Here is a 225-nt window from a genome sequence, read left to right as displayed (position 1 = left end):
TGTCGAAAATTCGATGGGGGCTTGTAATAGTAGAAGGTCTTCTATTCGTAAAAATCCGCTAGTTCTCGGCCGATAAGACCTTTGACCACGTGTCGTAGCCTGATAAGGCGCTGCAAAGACTCGCAACATCTGCAAATGTATCCTGTATCAGGGATCGCACTTTAATGCACATACTCGCCTGCGATTGAGATCTGGTTGCCCAGTTTAGCGGCAGCCAGGTCCATG

This window comes from Plasmopara halstedii (assembly GCF_900000015.1).
Source record: "Plasmopara halstedii genome assembly, contig: Scaffold_1211, whole genome shotgun sequence".
NCBI classification, from domain to species: Eukaryota; Oomycota; class Peronosporomycetes; order Peronosporales; family Peronosporaceae; genus Plasmopara; species Plasmopara halstedii.
This window is presented reverse-complemented; position numbering follows the sequence as displayed.